The sequence below is a fragment of the Macaca nemestrina genome, chromosome 18 (assembly GCF_043159975.1).
Source record: "Macaca nemestrina isolate mMacNem1 chromosome 18, mMacNem.hap1, whole genome shotgun sequence".
Lineage (NCBI taxonomy): Eukaryota > Metazoa > Chordata > Mammalia > Primates > Cercopithecidae > Macaca > Macaca nemestrina.
In genome coordinates, this window is record NC_092142.1 from 55,154,137 (window position 1) to 55,175,552 (window position 21,416).

The 21,416-nt window shown below is 42.9% G+C and overlaps 2 long non-coding RNA genes across 12 annotated transcripts in view; one reads left to right on the forward strand and one right to left on the reverse strand.

Annotated features, from left to right (window-relative positions):
- Positions 1 to 21,416, reverse strand: part of LOC139359884 (uncharacterized) — a 209,466-nt gene that overhangs the window by 110,405 nt on the left and 77,645 nt on the right. For 6 of the 11 annotated variants that reach the window (XR_011616482.1, XR_011616484.1, XR_011616487.1 and 3 more), the window contains 3 exons: positions 14,390 to 14,473; positions 4,403 to 4,690; positions 1,589 to 1,768 (listed from right to left, as the gene is read on the reverse strand). This is a non-coding gene — a long non-coding RNA (uncharacterized lncRNA). The remainder of the gene's footprint in view (positions 1 to 1,588; positions 1,769 to 4,402; positions 4,691 to 14,389; positions 14,474 to 21,416) is intronic. The other 5 variants (XR_011616488.1, XR_011616485.1, XR_011616478.1 and 2 more) reach the window with 1 other exon arrangement.
- On the forward strand, positions 12,378 to 12,965 carry LOC139359885 (uncharacterized). The gene is made up of 2 exons (XR_011616494.1): positions 12,378 to 12,460; positions 12,848 to 12,965. It is a non-coding gene; the product is annotated as an uncharacterized lncRNA (long non-coding RNA).

Here is a 21,416-nt window from a genome sequence, read left to right on the forward strand (position 1 = left end):
CAACATGGACAATCAAGTTGTAGTATAGTCTCTATCATAGAATACCACTCAGCAACAAAAAAATAATAAACAGTAAGGAGGAATCTTTAAAACATCATGCTAACCAAAATAGACTGACACAAAAGACTACAACCTTTATGACTGCACTTTTGTGGAGTTCAAGGGCAGGCAAAACTAATCTATATGAATAGAAATCCAGCAAGCGGCTGCCTGGGTCGGGGGGTGGAAGAATTTACTACAAAGGGGCTCAGAGGTATTTCTGGGGTGATAGAAATGTTCTATATCTTGGTTGTGATGGTGGTTACATGGGTGTATACATCTGTCAAACCTTATCAAAATGAACACTTAAAAAAACAGGCGCATTTTGGTGTATGTATGTTATACCTCAATAAAGTTGACTCTTTTAACAAGAGGTTTTTGTCCTTCAGGAGGTGTCATTCCAGATGGGGAAACCATATTAGAAATGCAGGGGACTCCCCTGTGGTTCCACATAAGCCAGAAGGGCATTCTACATTACTTTATGCTTTGCATACCTAGGTGCCATGAAGATCCAAGGAGAGGGAGGTGGGTGGCGGACTAGTCAGTGTAAGTTTCATGAGGAATCTGATGCTTGGAGAGAAGGTTTGGAAAATAAATAGACTATAGGGTCTTGGTAAGGTAAAGGATTTATAAGGTAAAGGTAAAGGATTTACCTTATTTATAAGGTAAAGGTAAAGGATTTACCTTATTTATAAGGTAAAGCAAGGTAAAGGATTTATAAGGCTGAAAATGGGCATTCTTGGGATCCTGAGTTGGGCGATGGCAGTGTGAGAGTTCTATGGGTGGGGAATCCGAGGGCAAGAGTCCAGGAAGGAGGCTCTGGAAGGTGGGTAAACACCGACTGATGGAGGTCTGCTCTAGTGAGGTGACCTGGGGATACAAAGGAAGGAGTGGACCTGAGATCCATTCCAATGAGCACAAGCCCTTGGGGGATGCTGGTTGTCTCTTATAGAACCTTCTAAACCATGGAGAGGATGGAGCTGAGACTCTGAAGTCTATTGCCCTAGCTCCAAGCTGGCTCCACCACAAAAAAACTTTGGGAAAATTTCTTAAGCACCCACACCTTAGGTTTCTCATTTGTAATATGGGATGAATAATTCTTAACGTGCAAGGTCATTGAGATGATTAGAGGTGAGGTAGATAAAATAGCTGGCATAAAGTAATAATAAATGAAAGACATTATAATTAGTCCTAAGGTTCATCAGAGATTCCTGAGACCCCCTGTGAGGTGTCTCCTTCCTTTAGGTCTCAGGGGTGGGGTCACAACTATGCCGGATTAGTGAAAAGCAAAACACTAATAAATACATCAATGTACAAGTGTACTCATCATCAAGGACAAGGAACAATAGGTACACATGTCCTTTACATGTGTGTGGCATGTGGTCAGCAAAAAGAGAAGGAGGTGGGTCCCTTTGTCTCTTTCACTAAAAAACAATGGGTCAGGGCGCCCAACTATGGAAATCTTGGCAAAGGGGTTCATAATTCAGTTTCTCCACTGGGAGAAAGATGCATTTTTAATCTGCAAATTGATGGAAAGTAGCCTACTTACCCTAACATTTCTGTCATTAAGTGGCCTCCTTGATACTTTGATGCAGGTAACTGTGACTTTCAGGGAATCCTAGGAGACCAATTGTTCCAGACTCTCTTCTCCAGGTAGGGGCATGTGTTGCAGGTGTCGGACAAGCACAAACTTAATACAGTTGCTCAGATCCAGGGAAGATTATTTTTCCTACATTGAAAAAGACAAGCATTTACTGAGCATCCACTGTTTACAAGGCAGGTAGTGTATTAAAGGCCTTACCTGAAGTGCCTGGTATAACCATTCATTTATTCAGCAATTATTTATTGAGTTGCAACAAGAAACTGCGTAAGATGTCAGGGATGCACTGGGGTCAGGGAGACAAGCAAACAGATCACAACCACAGGGTGGTAAATATCACAACAGAGTAGGACCAGGGCAGAGAGGTAACACCTAATCTGGTCTCGGCAGAGGAAGGTGCAAGAAATCTTCCCGGAAGGAGTGAGACCTAAGCAGAACACTGAAGCCCAACTGAAAAGTAAGTTAATCGGGTGAAGGGGAGGTGTGGATGGGAGGTTGTGGGGGAGTGGAACATTTCAGGTGAAGGAAAGAGCAAGCCCTAAGGCCTGGCAGTAAGAGAGACAGAGAGTAGTTCATTAGAGGAATTATTAGCAGTTCACTATGGTTGGAGCAGAAAAATGGCTGCAGCAGTAAGCAAAGGTCTGAGCATGAAAGACTGACAGGCCTGGAATCGAGTTACAGATTTAGCAAATGAAAATACAGTTGCTAAACCTGATGAACACTACCTTAGCCAGGTGATCAAGGTCTGCATCGACAGTGGTAAGTCATATGGACAGTACAGACCCTTAATGAGATGTGCTGAGAATGGCTCTTGACCTCTGTGGTCTTCCTCCCAAAAAAACAATACCCCAGCCTAATCACGAGAAAAACATCCGACAGGCTGAAGTGAGGGGCATTCTACAAAACCCAAGACCAGTGCTCCTCAGAACGGTCAAGGTCATCAAAAACAAGAGAAGTCTTAAAAACTGTCACAGCCAAGAGGAACTAAGGACACTTGACAACTAAATGTGATATGGTGTCCTGGACAGGATCCTGGAATAGAAAAGGACATTGGGGGAAAACTAAGGAAATCTAATGAAGTATGGACTTTAGTTAAAGATAATATATAAATCTTAGTTCATTAATTGTGACAAATGTATCATACTGGCATAAGCTTTTTTTTTTTTTTTTTTTTTTTTTAGAGATGGCGTCTTACTCTGTCACTCAGGCTGGAGTGCAATGGCACAATCATGGCTCACTGCAGCCTCGAATTCCTGGGCTCAAGTGATCCTCCCACCTCAGCCTCCTGAGCAGCTAGGATTACAAACGTGCGCCACTGCACCAACTTGACGTAAGATACTAGTTATAGGGGAAACCGGGTGCGGGGTGTGTGGTAACTCTGTACTATCTTTATATTTTTTTCTGTAAATCTAAAATGATTCTAAAATTAAAAGTTTATTTAAAAATGCAGGTTGCCCAGTTAAATCTGAATTTCAGATAAACAATGATTTTTTTTTAGTGTTAAGTATATCCCATGCAGTATTTGAAGCATCATTATACTAAAAAATTATTCAGTGTTTATCTGAAATTCAAATTTTACTGGGTGTCTTGGCAACTCTGCCTTGAAAGGGGTTTACCCTGAGAACAGTAAGAAGGGCAGTGATGAGCTACCGAAGGTCACAGCCGGGACGGCACATGATGTGCCACTTCTACAGCAGATGTACAGGTGAGGAACTGAGGCTCGGTGATTTAGCCAGTCTCCCCACTAGCTCAGTGGGGAAGCAAGGATCTGAACATGGGCCTGCGTCACCCTAGGCCCGTGTCTGTCCATTACACCTCCAGACTTCACAAAACTTTTCTTTTCTTTTTTTTTTCAACTTTTAAGTTTGGGATACACTTGCAGGATATCCAGGTTTGTTACATAGGTAAATGTGTGCCATGGTGGTTTGCTGCACAGATCATCCTATCACCTAGATATTAAGCACAGCATCCTTAGCCATTCTTCCTGCTTCTCTCCCTCTCCCCACCACCCCTCGGCCCCGACACGCCCCAGTGTGTGTCATTTTCCTGTATGTGTCCAAGTGTTCTCATCGTTCAGCTCCCACGTATAAGTAAGAACATGCAGTGTTTGGTTTTCTGTTCCTGCATTAGTTTGCTGAGGATAAGGGCTTCCAAATCCATCTATGTCCCTGCAAAGGACATCACAAAACTTCTTCCAGAAACATCCACCTCCATGAAGAAGAGCATAAATTCGCCCTTGTTGGCCAAAAACAAAATGAAGTCGGGGGTCAAGAGCACATATTGAGCCTGGAGGACTCCAGTAAAAGCAGGCAAGTACTCCTGAGTACTAAAACACAGGGCCACACTTCCTGCTGGCCACCAGCTCTCCGCGGAGGTCTCCCTCTCCCTCTTCTCTGCCTTCACCATCACAGTCAAACCAAGGATACTCAGAGCCATGAACTGAAATGTTGGAAGGGGCCTTAGGAGCCATTCATTCATCCAATATCCCACTTAGGGCAGGATTCCCATCCACAGTTGTCACCATGAATGTCACCTCCCTGGCTTGGCTCTTAGCTCTTGGCTCCTGTTTGTGGCAGTCTTTTCTCACCTTCAGTTCCCTGCTTCCAGTCTGTTCAGGTGTCAGAAAGCAGTTCACCAAGCAAACTAGACCTATGTGTTAAGTAAAAGTCAGGGGTCTCAAGCAAGGGCCCAGAAGACTCTTCCGTGTGGAAAGAGAAACTTTGTAATGTGTATTCCTGCTGCTCAGGGATGTTTGGGGCTTACCTCCTCCCCACCTTGTTCCAAATAGATGTTGCTGCTTTAGACCTGGGTTCCATAGCGATGAAGTTAAATAACTGCATTTAGCTCAGCACAGCCCAGGAGTTACATTAGCGTATTTTAGTAGCACAAGGGAGAATACAGAGGATCAACAAAAGGGTGACGTGTGCTCGGCCGGCAGAGTCTCCTGCAGGAAATTACTGACGCCAGCCAGCTGCTCCAGGCCCCTGTCGGGCTGTTTCTCCTCCTCTCCTATCTCTCAGGGGATGGCCGTCCTGCTATGGCTTGTCAGCTCTGGAAGACAAAGAGGGTAAAACTCTCAGTCTGCTGAGTGCCTGTCTCCACCATGTCCCCTCCAGAAGCCACCGCTAAACACAGCCCTGCCAGGGGTGGGGGTGGGAGGAAGTGTCCAGCAATCCTCTTTTCTCTAGAAATGGGATTGGAAATGGGGTAATCGTCTAAATGGGCAGTCCTGATGAGTCGATAAGCATAACTCCCATTTTATTACGGTGATGAGGCTGCCTGGGCGGGCGTAATCCCTCTGCTGGGCTCCAGGCGATTGCCAGGCAGCCAGCCACTACCCCGCCTCTCCACCGCAGCTGCATTAGTCTGATGGGAAGAGGCTGAGCTCTCCAATGGACTGCATTTCATAATGGCATTTAAAAGTATGGATCCCGGGTCACGCCAGAGTCCAGGACACTGTTGGCCAAACTGCCTCTCCCCCTTCATACATGGTCAAAATGCAGGGCTATGCTCAGCCAGGTAAGATGAAAAAAATGTCAGGGAAGATCCCAACTTAAAATGGATCAAGAAAATATGATATTAGGTTGGTGCAAAAGTAATTGTGGTTTTTGCCATTAAAAGTATTAGCAAAAACCACAATTACTTTTGCCCTAACCTAATATAATGGAAAAACTGTGGATTCTAGCACCCAGCAGTCCCACTAACTCTCTGGGACCTCTATTTCGTCATCTGCATTATGTGATTTGCATGGTTCTTTCCTGCTCTCCCACATAAATTCATAGATTCATGACTCTCCAACCCAGCCAGGAATTCCACCCTTATAGACTAATTCCTTTGTGTTGTAAAGGCGGTTTTATCTTTCATACCTCCCTATTGAAATTATAATTTTCTACTTTATTAATGCACACTTTGTGGGAGAGGAAAACCTGTTAGTAGCTGGAAGCGAGGACCTGAGGGAACAGGACAGGCAAAGGAGTAACCAGGAAGATGCAAGGGGTTCAGGAAGGGAGGTGCAGAGACACCCAAGGCCATGTCATCTGAGAATGGGTAAGGTCTGGGTAAAGGGCTGCAGATTAGGGCAGCTGGTTCTACCAGTGGAGCTCAGGGGCCTACAAAATAAATCATATCATGTGTGTATATCTCACTCCTGAAATGAGGCTTCATCTTTACCCTATTCACTCAGGTACTCACTCACCCATCAGCCAGGAGGCAAAGAGGTACAGAAAAATTAAGACTGCTTTTAGGGCCAAGTGTGATGGTTCACACTTGAAAGCCCAGCACTATGGGAAGCCAAGGTGGGAGGATCACTTGAGACCATGAGTTCAAAACCAACTTGGGCAACATAATAAGACCTCGTCTACATAAGAATTAAATAAATGAAAATTACCGGGGTTTGGGGTGGGTACCCATAGTCACAGCTACCCAGGTGGCTGTGAGGTTGGAAGATGGCTTGAACCCAGGAGGTTGATGCTGCAGTGAGCTATGATCATGCCACTGCACTCTAGCCTGAGTGACAGAGAAAGACCCTGTCTCTAGAAACACAGACAGACAAACAAACAAACAAAAAACTAGACTTGGATCCTAAAGCTGGGCCCTAGCAGCAGTGCCAGTATTTAATTGTCATATGACACTGAATAAGTCATTTGCTATTCTAAGCCAGCAAAATAAGGCTAATGCCCACCTTGCACAATCCATGGGCAGGGTTGCCACCTTGCACAACTCCGGGGGGTGCCATGCCCACAGGAGTCTACATGAACTGAGCTCACCAGACCTAGGCAATTCGCAACTTGCACAGCCAAATGTAGCAGCTCGACTTGTAGTTAAAATGTCAAACGACATAAGCTACATTAGCCATGAACACTATTAACACAGCAGTATTATTATATCGGTCACATTCTAGAAGAGGGTGCTAGATATATAAAACACATATCCTTGAAAAGCTGAAATTTAGTAGCATCAAGTTTTACATTCTGTCCAATTCAGCGATTATATTACCCTAGTGTTATCTTTGTCATTCAGACTATAGGAAGCATTAAAAAGAATAGGAAAATAGGTGTGGCTCCAAACCTAGGGTGAGGCAAATATTCGTCCTTATGCACAATGTATCTCCCTGGTCCCAAGCCCACTTTGCCCTTGGTACTATCAGCCTCTCGAAATATTCTGAGACACTCAGGGGATCTCAGGGAAGACCAGCCACCATGATGGACATCTCAGATCAGGTTAGGAGGACCAGAAATGTCCAACCCAAGAGGAATTTCCTTGGATGTCACAGCCTCTCACACACCAACTCACCATCAGGTCAGGGCAGCATGTCCTGAAAGCACCCTCTCCTACTGTTCTGCACTGAATGTCTGTGTCCCCTCCAAATTTATATGCTGAAATCTAACCCCCAATGTGATGGTGTTTGGAGGCAGGACCTCTTTGGGAGGTATTCAGGTCATGAGGGTGGAGCCTTCATGAATGAGATTAATGCCCTTCGAAGAAGGGGTCAGAGAGCTAGCTTGCTCTCTTTCTGCCAGGTGAGGATACAATGAGAGTCAACTGCTTGCAACCCAGAGAAGCCCTCACCAGAACCTGATCATGCTCTCAGACTTCCCAGCCTCCAGAACTGTGAGAAATAGGTGTCTGCCATTCATAAGTCACTCGGTCCAAGATACTTAGTTATAGCAGCCCAAATGGACTCAGATACCTCCCAACCTTCCACAGGCCACTTTTGCCTGAGAAAGGAAAAAAACCACAGATTTGTGACTCTCCAACTGCCCACTACTCCACTGACTCCAAATCCCCTCTGATTTTTCCTCTGCCCATTGGTGAGGTTCAAGTCAGGCAGGTTAAAAATGTTAAAATAATGTAAAGTTCCTTGATCCCTTGCTGCCCTTCCAGGAGGGGGAAAATGGAAATAGAGAATACTTAAATGCATTTGTTCCCATTGCTCCATTCTCATTCACTGTCCTGATTCCCATCATCTGCATCAGATGCCTCCTAATGTGTCTCCCTGGTCCCAAGACGCGTTACCCTCCACACCTCCACCCCACACGCCTCTCAGAGCTTCTGCTCTAAAACACAGCTCTTGGCCAGTCATGTCCTGGGTTGCAGGCTGCACAGTGCCCCTGTACCCAGAGGGCACCATCTCAGCCACAGGCTTGTTCCCAACCTCACCTCTACCTGCTTCCTCTCACATAACCAACATGGCAGCCCCAAGGAGTGGCTCTCTGTTCCTAAACAACCCTCATGTATCTATTCATTCAATGCATGTTTACTTGAGAGTCTAAGGTGCATGGAGCCCTGCACTGGGCACTGGAAATGTAGCAAAGGCAAACCCAGCCAGGATCCTGGAGCTCCCAACCTTCCAGGGAAAACAGACATCAGTCAGATAACCACAAAAATAAATGTGTGACTACAAACCGTGATAATTGATAAGGAAATGTGCTCTGAGATGTACTAGGCAGAAGGGCTGAAGCAGTCAGGGGGATCCAGGGAGGTTTCCCTGAAGAAGTGATATTTGAGCTTACACCTGAAAAATGAGAAAGGATGAATTAGGTAACGGGGGTGGGAGAGGAGAGTGGCAGCAATAGGAGAAAGCTTTCCAGGCTGAGGGGCTGCCTGGGCTGGGGGCCTGTGAGCAGACTGCTGCCACTCGGGACAGGGCTGGGGGCACTGGGAAGGTCTCCAGGGGCCAGATGATGAGAGGCCTTAGATGCCCTGCTGAGGATTTGAGTCTTTATCCTAAGAGAAATTAGAAGGCATTAAGAGGTTTTAAGCATTGGGAGGGAGGTAGTTTGGGGACTGTGTGACGTGAGCAGATTCCAGCTGCAGTGAGAAGGGGCTGGAGGGCTCAGGGTGGATGTGGGAGGTCCATTGAGGAGGTAGGTATTGCCTCCAGTCCAGGCAAGACACACGGATGCCAACTTGGACTGGGAGCTGAGAACGGAACAAATGAACTGACCAAGTCAGTTTACCAAAGTAGATGGATGGGTGGTGCCATCTGGAAAGATGGAGCACCAGCAGATGATTGGATTTGGGTGAAAAGATCCTGAGGTCTGTTTGGGACAGAATGGGTCTAGGGAGCCTTTAACGCTCCCAAGTGGAAATAACAGTGGCGGATGGGTCTGGGATGGAGACACACATTTTGAGAGTCATCTGCACACAGACTGCAATGGAAGATATGGACATGAACCAGATTTCTTTATATCACACTTAAAGCCACCTCCTCTTTCCAGTCACTCCACCTGTACCTGCCCCCATGCAGGGAGACAGGTCTCTGCTGCCTCACAGTGACCCCATAGGCCTCTGTATGAGCTCTTGCTGCTATAGTGCCTCTTATATATTGTTTTATGGCCACTCGCTTACATGTCTGTTTTCCCCACTTATGATCCAGGAACTCCGTGAGGACACAGACACATGGCTCTCCTCCTGATGTCCTCAGCACACAGAGCACGGCCTGACCCTTTTGTGAGCAGTAAGTTTTACAGGCCCACTTTTCTGACCCACCACAAAGCCCCAGTACAATGTTGTTCGAGAAAGAGGTGAAAATGCTGGCCCAGACCCAAGAGCCTCATCTAAAACCCAGTCTCAGAGTCCTCAGAGGGGAAACTATCTCACTTCCACATAGAAACCAAGATAGGCATTGAAGAATTTTTTAAAAAGAATGGTATTGATGTTTCCCCACTGTTACTACAGATAAGCAAGCACTCAGGGAATTTAAGGGGGATGGATTGGCAGGTAGAGAAATGGGTAAGCTCGGTCCTCAAGGAGCTTCCAGTACCATCTCTTACTCAGAACTCGCTGTGCTCATTATAAGTCAAAACAAAGTTATGTGTATTTCATGCTCAATATCTACAAAAAATCAAAGCCTCAGTCCTCAAGGAGCATATAATTTCAAGAAAATATAGAACAAACATAGATGAAAAGTTCACTCTGTCAATACACACAGAGCCACCGCTACCCTCTCCAGTGCCTTTTTCTAATTAGAAAAAGGTACCTTTCCACTAGGCAGACACAGCACCTCAGTCAGCAGGATATATGACTGGGCTGGATTCTGGATTTAAGCCCATGTCCCCCTACACTGACCTGACATCTTTGTGCAGTGCACAACCTGCACAACACATATATGACAGGAGTAGCAAGTGCTGATAACAAGGAGGGATCCATATAGGATGGATGAACAGAGACTAGCTAGAATTGATTGGGTAAGAACAGAAGAAACTACTACAAGGAATGCCAGAGGTATATCCAGTGACAAATCAGATTTGACCAAGGCAAAGGGTACACTTGATGGAGTAAGGAAATGAGATTGGGAAGCTTAGTTGGGGAGTAATCAGGGAAGGCCTCAAACACCAAGCTAAGGAGTTTGCACCTGACCTTGCAGGAATTGACCCCGCCTAGGGTCATTATCCTCCTTTCACCAAAGTAGTGCCATGGAGCGTTGGCTGCCAGGATCAATTGTCACCAAAGAAAGTGCCCACTTTCACCCTGAAGGTCATGAAAGATACCACGTAACAAGAAAACAACTAAATATCTTTGTGCTGACACAGAACCCCTAATAAGGTCCAATCCCTTGCATTTGTAGTCTGCATAAAAATGTATGTTTTATGTCCAATATATTTATTGTTACAATAGTCTCCTTTGATTAATAGGATAAGAAAGCAGGGCAATTAAGGACCGTGGTGAAGGTCAAAGAAAAAATCCACGGGGGCAAAGCTGTGACTTGAACCCAGGTCTTTCAATCAGAATCTGATGCTCAAGGGCACTCAGCCTCCCTGCACTTGCCTCGGCAGAGTCCCTCTCTCACCAGTCACCACGCTGACTACTTGAGTTTGCCAGCCCTGGGTCCTTTCCAAGAAAAGACAATGCTTCCAAACAAGCAGTAGTGACATTGATTATTCCAAGCCAGAGGCAGGGGATTCTGGATCATTTCCTTAAAGTACTTGCTCAGCAGCACCCGGGTCCTCACCCTCACTGCCCCTGGTCCCAGGAAAGATATGTACAGTGCTTCATTTACATGAAGGGGAAAAGAATTCCCTGTGGATTTTTGCAGTCTCATTTCCCTAGCTTGTCAAATGCCAGCAGCAAGCCAGTCTGGCTGCATTGTTAGCTTGGTTGCATCTTATTTTTGTAGTGTTTTGCAGATTGCAGCAGCTTTTTTTTTCCAGCTGGGTGAAAACATGTCACCTTTAAGCTTCCTGGTGTATCATTCAAAAGATTTTCCTATTCTCCTTGGACTTCATAATACAGAATTCTCTTCTGCTATCACAAGCCATTTTTTTTCCTCCAGGAAAGAACATAACATTTATTTTTAACACCATCCTCCAAGATATGTGATCAAAATGTAATTTTTTAAAAAACAAATAAATAAAAGACTTTCCAATATGTCATGCAAAGCATAAAAGACATGCTGTTCAAAAGCTAAATTTCAGTCATTGCATTTACATTCCCTTTTTTTTCTGCTTCACCCTTTTGTTACTAAGGAAGTCGGAATGAAAGGGGATTTGTCTTTTTTTCTCAAAAACCCATCTCTCGCTGCTAAGTTTCTCCACACCTGAATTCACACATCTCCCACATCATGATAATTACCTCCATGGTAACCACTCATGACATCACAAACACAATGTGATAGCAGAAGAAATAAGAGCTCCTGAGATCCTGTTGGATACAAATGCCCTGTACGACCTAAGGGCCTCCACAGCAGGAACAAAAGGAATTTTGTCTTGAGATTTTAGCAGAAAAGTAATTTTTGAAATCTATTCTTGGATTTGGACGTTTATTGGATTTCAAAGCTTCTTGCTGCCCAGGAGCTCGTGAATATGGTCAAAGGTCTGTGAAATTTCCAAAGCAGTACCACAGCAGATGAACCTGAAAGCAAACTGGAGGGACCAACAGAGTCCAGCCTATAGACATAAATCCTTAACTACACCTAGACCTCACTGTCCTTTCCAATGGTCAAAAGAAGGGCTCTTGAAATGGCTCCACTGTTTTATAGAAAACAAGGTGTTCCTAAGAAGTCTTTTTCTCCTATCTTTTTCTTACCCAAAATAAAGGAATGGCCCAAACCTCAAGCCAGGCTTACCAGCTATAAACAACTTGGTGGTCAGCAGCCAAAAGAAGAGTGGACACGTCATGGTCATGTGGCACGTACACTATACAAGTTTCACAGAGAAGAATGGAAGCACTTGATTGTTCGACAGAGTGGGGAGATGTGAGAGGAATATTAACATTCACTTTCCACAGGCATTTTTTTCTGCAAATGGCACTGCTTTGGGACTTAAAATTTTATCCCAAATATTATTTAGATGCATCAGGGCTCTCAAAATATGGATTTCAAGTTGGAGACATCAAAGTGCATTATTTACTAAAACCACTGCAGCTTTTCCCCCCTCTCCTTTCACAAGATGCTATTGTAAATTCAAGCTGCTTTAATCTCGGTGATTAAAAAAAAAAAAGAAAAGGGCCGGGCGCGGTGGCTCAAGCCTGTAATCCCAGCACTTTGGGAGGCCGAGACGGGCGGATCACGAGGTCAGGAGATCGAGACCATCCTGGCTAACACGGTGAAACCCTGTCTCTACTAAAAAATACAAAAAACTAGCCGGGTGAGGTGGCGGGCGCCTGTAGTCCCAGCTACTCAGGAGGCTGAGGCAGGAGAATGGCGTGAACCCGGGAGGCGGAGCTTGCAGTGAGCTGAGATCCGGCCACAGCACTCCAGCCTGGGTGACAGAGCGAGACTCCGTCTCAAAAAAAAAAAAAAAAAAAAAAAAAAGAAAAGGAAGAAAGAAAAAAAAAGTGCAGCTTGAAGAGGAACTGAACTCACAATCTGGGAGCTAGAAAGTAAATATTACCCAGAGAGTACCTCACTTTAATTACTGGCCCGAACATTGGTTTCAATTTACATGTGTCTTAATTAGCCACGGAAGGGTTCACCTATTATTCTCTAAATACAAAACTTAAAAAGCAAACAGAAAATAGGGAAAGAAAGGCTTATTTAAGGGTCTCCAAGGATTAATCTTTGCATTCTTCTCATTTTTTCCCCGAATTTGGGGATAAAATTTGTCGCAGGGAATTTGATCTTATGGAAACATAGAGTTTGGTTTGTGAACACAATCTACTTCTGAACACTATTTTAGCAAACAGAATTTTAGAAGCATAAGGCTCTAGCAGAGGGCTATACAGAATTTTGCATAAACTAAATAACGACTGTTTCCTCCTGAAATGCAGGAAATCAAGCTTCACGGATACGTTTGCTATTGGGTGAGTGAATGAGTGAAAACTCCAGGCTCCTTTACTCTTCCTACCTTTCTTTAACATCCTTAAACTTTTATTTGAATTTTTTAAAGTTTGTAAATTGTTTTGCTTGTCCATCTTGGACTGTCAGTTTCTGCCACCAAAAAAAAAAAAAAGAGTAAAATTAATTGTAATTGACTTTAAGTTCAAAACTGTGTCACACCAGATTTCTAAAAAGTTGCATTCTCAAAACAACTAGGCATTAACAACTAGGCTTAAAGAAGCCTTAGAATGGCTGTAACTAGAGAAAGATGTGTGGCTGACTGATTTACCGAGGACTAACAATGACACTTGGGGATTAAGCATTTCTGGATTATGAAGACATAACCTTTTTTATTAAGTCTTGAGCCCCTGACTCCAACTCCACCAACCAGCCAACAGTTATTCAAGCAGGTCCAACGGAGTTTCTGCACTGGGCAAGGAACTCTGTTAAATGCTTTGGGGGATAAAAAGAGGTCCAGTGGTGTGGTGGCTCACACCTATAATCCCAGCACTTTGGGAGGCCAAGGCAGGTGGATCACTTGAGCCCAGGAGTTCGACACCAGCCTGGGCAACATGGCAGAACCCTATCTCTATAAAAAGTACAAAAATTAGCCAGGCATGGTGGTACATGCCTGTAGGAGCTACGAGGGAGGTTGAGGATCACTTGAGCCCATGAGGTCAAGGTTGCAGTGAGCTGTGAGCATGCCACTGTACTCCAACCTGGGTGACAGAGCAAGACCCTGTCTCCAAAAAAAAAAAAAGAAGTCGAGTACATGGTTGTTAAGAAGTTAAGAAGTTTGTTAAGGGAGGTAGAACCTCTATAGACCTATAGCAAGTACTTGTTCTAAGTTCTAAGGACCGGGAGACCACTTCTAAGTTGGGGGACAATTATGGGCTCTACAGAAATGATAATAGTCAATCTGTGAGGACTGAGCAAGAATCAATGGAGAGGTGTAATATATGCACTGTCCCCAAGCCAAAAGCCTGGTATATATTTAGAATAATGAGTACAGGACTGGTTTTGTAGAGTGTCTGCTGTGGCCAGAGTGTGGAACAGAAAGGGGACCTTGCAGGTCAAAGCCATGTACCCAAGAGTGGATAATATGGTCAGCCTGTGATCTCAGAATCTGTGTAGAAGTGAGAGGAGAAGAGGAAAGGAGTGACAATGGCGTATAATGAGAGTTCAAAAGGAGACTTCTATAGCTTAAGATAGAGATAATGTTACTCTAAGTGTCTCTGGCAGGAGCCAAGAAAGAGAAAGAAGAAACATAGCCTACTATTAAGCTGTTGGGCTCTAGAGCTTACCGAACCTTGCCCTGTTGGCCTGGAATGAGTTTACTGGGTGCTCCATAGATGCAGTGGCTCTCACCCAGTAGCATCTCAAAGGTACTGCTCTGCTTCTAGTAGTTATGCCAATCATGACATAGTAGAAAGCACTGGCAGCTGCTTCTCAGATGGCCACAACCCCAAGACAGCATGTTAGGAACCACTCACCTATCAATCCCAAAGTCCTTAGGTCTTAGCAAAGCTTGGACCACTTGGCAAAGTCTTCTGTCTCCAGAGGAATGATGGGAAAAGCTATGGGACAAAAATCAGGAGAGTGGTGCTGGCTGATCCTGGCCTGGATATTGACTCCCTGGGGACTTCAGGTGAGTCTCTTCCTTTCTCTGAGACCCAATTTCATTTGTTAAATGAGGAGGTTGGAACAAATACTTGCTTCTATGTCTTGTATTCTATGAGTTGGGATCAAGTGACTGTCCCAAGTTCATGAAGCTACATGGAAGTGAGATCCTAGAACAGATCCTGTGTCTCCTGACCCATCAATCTAAAGTTCTTTCCATAATGCTGGGCTGCATGAGCAGATGTTAAGGGTAAGAGGTAACATTCATTGAGTGGATACCACATGCCAAGTGCTCTCTCTTGTGTGTCTGTACTATATCTAGTTAGTTCTTCCATCGTCATTTGTGTTAGATAAAATTTTCAAATCATTTTACAGATAGGAAACAAACAGAAAGATTAAGTCAATTACCCATAATCACACCATTAGTAAATGCAGAGCTAGGATTTAAAGTCAGTCCAATTCCAGAACCCATTGTCTTCATCTCTACTCTCTACACAGTAGAATAAGAAGGAGTAGCTCAGTGACATAAAGGACATGGAACCTTAAGACAGAAAATATGGCAGTCTTTCAGACGTGAATTCACATTGGAAGTATGCGAGCTTTCTGAAGAAATATTTTGGTTAGTGTTGCTTGCCTGCACACCTCCCCACTGATGACCACATGAATAGTCCCTGAGGGATCATTTGAGATCCAGTGGCTTTTAATGTGGTCTGAATGGAGTATGGATAATGACCATATAGAAAATCAGGAGGCAGTGGCCTCCTGGCTGACTCCTCTAGCTTATAAAACAAGGAAAACCAAAACCACCACAGATTATTTTTACTACAGAATAAAACCCAAGAGGAATCATCCCATTGAAATCTTTAGGGAGCCACGCTGACATCACCCTAAGGCACACACACAGGCTCACCCAGCAGAATACAACTTGGATTCACAACTATGCCAAGACAGACATTATTTTAAGTAAAATAAGGGGAGGGAGGACTTAAAACTTCTTTCAGAGGCCTATATGACATGATCTCTATACTTTCTTTTACCTGTAATATCTAAGATCTTTCTTCTAGGACAGTGAGTTATTTTTGAGCAGATTTTTCTATTGCTAATAAATATGTGTTAGTATGACAGAAAGAACCTTGGATGAAGACTAGTGACTGTTTCTAGGCCAGCTCTTTCACCAAGTGGCCTCTTGACCTTGGCTGGTCACTAGACTCTCTGGAGCCCTAGTTCCTCACCTGTAGAGAAGGGATTGATCTCTCTGAGTCAGCCAAGGACCAGGAGCCCTTGAATTGTGAATTTTGCTAGATAGATCCACTAAACAAAATTGTGATCCATGGAGATTAAATTCAAGTAAGAACAAGAGGCAGTGCTCCTCTGGAAAAGAAATTAAGTTCAGATAAAAAGCTATGCCTTTCTCTGGTTCTGGAAGCTTGGCTGGGCCTGACCTGCTGCCAAGCCTTGGGGGCTCCTCAATCTATCCACACAGCAGGGAGAGCAAAAGCTCCCTCCCTGGGAAGCTGTTTGCATGAAGCAAAGCAGTGCAATCCTCCTTGACCTCCCTGGAGGGAAGGTTTGCCTCCTTCTCAGGGAGAGTTTCCACAGTAGAGATAGTAGAATACAGGACAAAATGAGCTGGACTGGATAGACAAGGCTGAGAGGAAAGCCACATATGAGACCACTGGATCCCTCTGGGATGGGGACACAAGCCCCCTTCATGATTCTGCCTCTTCAGAAAGTGGGTTTTCCCATAGCTCTGCCAGAAAAGCCTTTGTCACATTCTTGATGCTCACACACCCAGATGATGACTGTTTCTCCCTATCCTTCCATTCATGGTTGCATTTACCAAAATTTATATTTTTTCTGAGCCTCTAGGACCTTTCCCATGCTGTCCTACAGAAGCAGATAAGCTTTATTCAGTATTATCTGCATTGTGTAGAGTTGGGTACTTCAAAAGGAACTTCATATTTCCAGCTACCCTGTTGTGTCTCAGGATAATCAAAAGTATTCTGGAATTTTTTCTATGCATTTAAATTTTTCGAGTAAGGTGAAATTGTCAAACCCATTCTAAGGTGGGAAAATGAAGCATGGAAGTGTTGGGATTTATCCACAATTACACACGTAGTATGTGTCATGCCAGGATTTGAAGACAGTCAGTGTGACTCTAGAACTCATTCTTTTTTTTTTTTTTTTTTTTTTTTTTTGAGACGGAGTCTCGCTCTGTCGCCCAGGCTGGAGTGCAGTGGCCGGATCTCAGCTCACTGCAAGCTCCGCCTCCCGGGTTCATGCCATTCTCCTGCCTCAGCCTCCCGAGTAGCTGGGACTACAGGTGCCCACCACCTCGACCAGCTAGTTTTTTGTATTTTTTAGTAGAGACGGGGTTTTACGGGGTTAGCCAGGATGGTCTCAATCTCCTGACCTCGTGATCCGCCCATCTCGGCCTCCCACAGAACTCATTCTTAACCTCAACTCTCCACACTACATAATACAATAAGAGAGGGAAGCTCAATGACATAGGGACACTGCAAATTTACATACAAATGTATTCACATATATAGGTGTGGCTTTGTTTCCTTTCTGTGTGGGGTTTGCATTTTTTTTTTAGGATAAATGGGATCATACACTAGGTACTGTTTAATGAATTGCTTTCTCATATAACATATGTCTTGAAGATATTTCCATGCAGTTTTAGAATACATCAACCTTATTTGTTTATAATCTCAGTATATTCTACTATATGGATATTTATTTAACTTTCTTCCTACTGATAGAAAATTAAGTTTCTATTTAATTAAGTTTCCAGTTTTTCAATTGCAATGCTTCAGTTAATATCTGGTACTATATGCAGACATATGAATATTTCTGTAGTATAGATTTTTAGTAGTGAAATTGTTTGGTCAAGGAAAAATGCACATTTTTGTAGTAGATTTCTGATAGGGTTTTGCCACCTTGGCTAAGGTCACAATTAAAGACACCAAGCTGATGTGGACTCCAGAGACAGACATTATGGATGAGTATCCCTATAGCTTACACATAGTACCTCACATATTCCAAGGAGCCTTTACATATATTAGCTCATTTACTCGATAATAAGTTATGAGAGGCGGCCATTCTCATCTTCAGATAAAGAAACTGAGACCAAGCAAAACTAGAGAGATTTGTCCAGGGTCAGTCTGTGAATTAAAATCAGAGTTAGAACTAGAAAAAAAAGTCTCATTTGTATTAAGGCTATTTCATTAAAACCACATTGGTATAATAAATTGCATACAATAAAATGTTTGGTTTGTGCTTGGCTATTAGCATATCCATATATACAAGTTTTTAAAAGTAGACAACATGAGCACAGTTGAGCATTGCAAGTTGTGAGGATAGAAATGTACAAGAGAAGATGGGAGTTGTTTTCCAGTTTGAAAGTACTATGATCTTATGATCCTAGAGAAGTAAATAAATAAAATGAAGAGAAGAACTCAGAAAGAAAAAGTAAAAGATACCAAAAAGGGTGGTTGGGATGGGAGAGTCTTACAAAAACTGATCCCAGGAATCCTCACAGAGAGTTGCAAAAAAGAAGCCCTCAGGACATACTAATGTCTTGTGAAAGCCAGAGTAACCCAGGCTCAGGCTTCTTGCCTAAAAACAGTATATAACCTAGAAATTTCTTCTTCAAACCCACAACAGGAAAAATGACAATTACTTAATCAACAGAGAATCTTTAGTAGAATCCACCTCAAAGATAATTTACTCCAAGTAAAAGATTTTACAGTTAAATATTTCTTATGATTGAACAATAGGTATCATTAGATAAAAGAATTTTGAAGAGGAATGAGTAAGCTTCTCTGCAGAAATGAATACAGAAATCTGTTCTTGATCATCTTGATCAGAATAATGACAGAAGGAGGAGGAAACTGTAATGATGTTTTGATAAACTTGTTCAGTCAGGTGCCCTAACATTTACATGTACATTTCAAATAAGGATTCTACAAGGACTTAAGATACCTCCTCTCAATAGCTATAAAGACAGCCTGCCCAGTCTCAGCTCCTTTCACTTAGTATGCAATTTATCTAGAAATTGTAACTCCCCTCTAGTTCTGACTATATAACTTGCAAATGAGATAAATTAGGACACAAAGACAAAGACTCATACTGAGTAGTGTCTTCAAAGATGATTGTCTATCAGTACCAACAAATGCTTTTGAAAACATAAGCTTTCTCTACTAATTGCTCGTTAAGAAAGAGTGAGCGACACACACACACAAGAGAGAGAGGGAATGAGTCCATTTAAGAAACATATATTCTGAAATCTATGTGGTTCTTAAGGAGAAGGTCTTGGATTATGAGAAATAGTTGGCAAGAGATTGCACCCTATTACTGCATACCACTGGGAGTTTGGGCTAGAATTTACAATTTTGGCTTTACACAGGATACTCAGTGTCCTGGCCACCCTGCATAAAAGATTGGCTGTGGATTTTGCCAAGGACTTATTCACATTTCAGCTGACCAAGATCTTCAATAATCGTCTGACTTCTAAACTACTCATTCTGAGGTCTTCTGCAGCAGTCCACGGGAAACAAAAGCCTTCATTTTCATTTAGATTTCTCCGTTGACTGGCTCCAGCAAAGAATCTCTTCTCTCTTTCCCTCTCTCTCTCTCTCTCTCTCTCTCTCTCTCTCTCTCGGGATTCTTGATAAATATGTAGCTCATAAGGAGAGCAAGCAAGGGGTTCAATCTGTGACAGGAAGGAGAGGAACTATGACACCTTTGTAGGACTCTCAACAGATGCTCACTGCACAGAGGGCTTGAAGGAACTATGAGATTGTTGTTGCTGTGGCAACCACGCATGCCTAAATGAACAACAAAATTAATAGTCTTAACAGCCTTCGGTGGCATCAACAGGATGACAGCACTTCCTTTACTGGGAAATGTGTACCCTCAATAGTGACCCCACTTAGGTATGGTGCTCATATAAAGAAAAATAATGTTTCATAATAGCAAACAAATAGAACAACCATCATGTGTATGTGCCACACAAACTTCTCAAAGCCACAGACAGCAGCCATGTTACTCTGTTTCCCTGCTGAAGTTAAGAGGCACCTTTCAAATTCCCAGGCCTTTTTGTGGCATTCTATTTAATTTCATCATGCTGCTGCTAGTCTCCTGTTGAGCTTTTGTTGTGAGCCAAGAAGGCTAATGGAGAGCTAAGGGAAACCAGAACTAGACACAAAGAGAAAAAAAGGTAAAATTAGCTGAAGCCCATAATTGGACTCTGCCTGACCTTGAGGAAGGCACAATACATGTTAATTAAGCAGACTAATATGTTGCTAGCTGGAGGGGCTATTCTAGACAGCAGAAACAAAGTTTAAAACAGGTAAGAAGGTTTTTTTTCTTTCTTTTCCTGGGTTGAGGTTAGTATTCTGGATTTCTCTATATATTTAAAATAATTAGATAAATTTTATCCTTGGGTAGAAATAGGAAATAGGAAAAAAAGCTTTCTTAAGATGTTAGATATTATTAAAAATCTGCTGGGCCAAGAAACATTTTTAGATCATGAGAACTTTTTGAGAAATTGCCCAGTTACTGCTCTATTAATTGAACTGTACAATGAACATATTTGTACCTTTCAAATGAGTGTAACATTCGGATCCAATTTTAGGCAGAAGTTTCACTCCCCAAATGTTTATTATTATTATGACAGAATTAGAAAGAAGAAAATATTTCAGGTTAAATAATTTGTCCAAAGTTCTGGGCAATGCCTACATTGGGAATTGAAACCTTTGTTGGAAAATGTGGACTTGGACATTAAAGCCTGTACTAATTGAACGGGGTCAAATGAATGGGGTAGCTGGCTTAGAACAGAGACAGGGCAGCTCCAGGGTCAGACATCCTAATGCCAGTCAGTCCACTCAGAAATACACTCAAGTTTGCCAAAAAGAATAAGCAAAAATATATAATAAGCTCCATGCAAACCCATCACAGCTCAGCGTATACACAAGACTGATAACAGATTTGAGATTTCACCTTCCTTCAAAAAGAATGAAGTGCACACCTATGCTTACAAATCCCATGTAGCGAATTATCAAAAAATGTTCTAAGTAGATTTTTGAGCACTATAGAATATGAGTTAGAGTCACACAAGTATTGCTGTTTATGATGCTACAATATCAGCCTGATGACATGTTAATTTTGCAAACAAATAGGCAATAGTAAACTGCATCTTTATTACACAAAATCTAAGGAATTTATGCCTTAAACACTGTCTTATGAAGTTGTGAGAGTTGTACATGGGAATGAAACTGTCATCTCAAAAGTTCCCTCTCCTCCTCACCCCCCAATAATGACCTCCTACTATTATAAACCTATAGTAAGTTTTATAGAACAGATTTGGGTGAGAATACATTATTAAAAGTAATTATGTATTCAATACTAAAAATCTCCCTTTGTCAATGTCCTATTTCTGAACTTGAGTGCTGGTTACATGGGTGCATTCACTTTATAAAAATTCATCAGAGCCAGGCACAGTGGCTCACACTTGTTGTCCCAGAGCTTTGGGAGGCTGAGGTGAAAGGATCGCTTAAGGCTAGGAGTTTGAGACCAGTGTAGGCAACATGGCAAGACCCCATCTCTACAAAACAAAAGAAAAAATTAGCCAGATGTTGTGGCACCTGCCTGTAGTCCTAGCTACTTGGGAGGCTGAGGTGGGAGGATCCCTTGAGCTCAGGAGGTCAAGGCTGCTGTGAGCTACAGTCACACCACTGCACTCCAACCCGGCTGACAGAATGACACTCTGTCTCCAAAAAAAAAAAGAAAAAAAAAAAAAAAGAAAGAAAAAGTCATCAAGCACAGCACTATACAATCTTCTGAATGTTAGACTTCAACAAAAAGTTTTTTTAAAAACCTTCTCTTGTTTCTGCA